The sequence below is a fragment of the Penaeus monodon genome, chromosome 23 (genome assembly GCF_015228065.2).
Source record: "Penaeus monodon isolate SGIC_2016 chromosome 23, NSTDA_Pmon_1, whole genome shotgun sequence".
NCBI lineage: Eukaryota > Metazoa > Arthropoda > Malacostraca > Decapoda > Penaeidae > Penaeus > Penaeus monodon.
Window position 1 is genome coordinate 41,525,598 of NC_051408.1, and position 476 is coordinate 41,526,073.

General features: G+C 27.5%; 1 protein-coding gene across 1 annotated transcript in view; it reads right to left on the reverse strand.

Annotated features, from left to right (window-relative positions):
- LOC119588088 (polypeptide N-acetylgalactosaminyltransferase 1-like) overlaps positions 1-476 on the reverse strand; it is a gene marked incomplete at its 5' end in the record, with an annotated part of 20,728 nt that overhangs the window by 13,698 nt on the left and 6,554 nt on the right.

Sequence of the window (476 nt, forward strand, 5' to 3'; positions counted from 1 at the left end):
CCTGGACTTCCAGGTTACAAATTAATTAAGCAATTATTTTACAAGAGAAAACTGATATATGCATTAGATTTCATATCTATACATATTCATTCATTAATTAGAGAATATATATATTCATTACCATATATTTCATATGAATCTAGTAACAGGAATTTCACATATATTCATAATGATAGGATTTAAAATAGAGAAAGCATAGATGGCAACTTCATTTATGTATCTCTAAATGATGATATATATATGAAAAAATAATACTGTATGTCTAATGCTGAAACTTCTATAAACCATTAAAAGGTATCAGATGTGAAGAAGATAAACTAGTTGTGTGAATCAGGCTTTAAATGCAAATATATCCAAAAGATACTTGCATATTAAAACTCGTTTAGGATAATTTTAAGAAAGCAGGTGCAAGCTTAATGTGTTTGCAAGTGCATATGTCTACATTCCTTACATTGCTTCTTCTATCTATGCTTTGC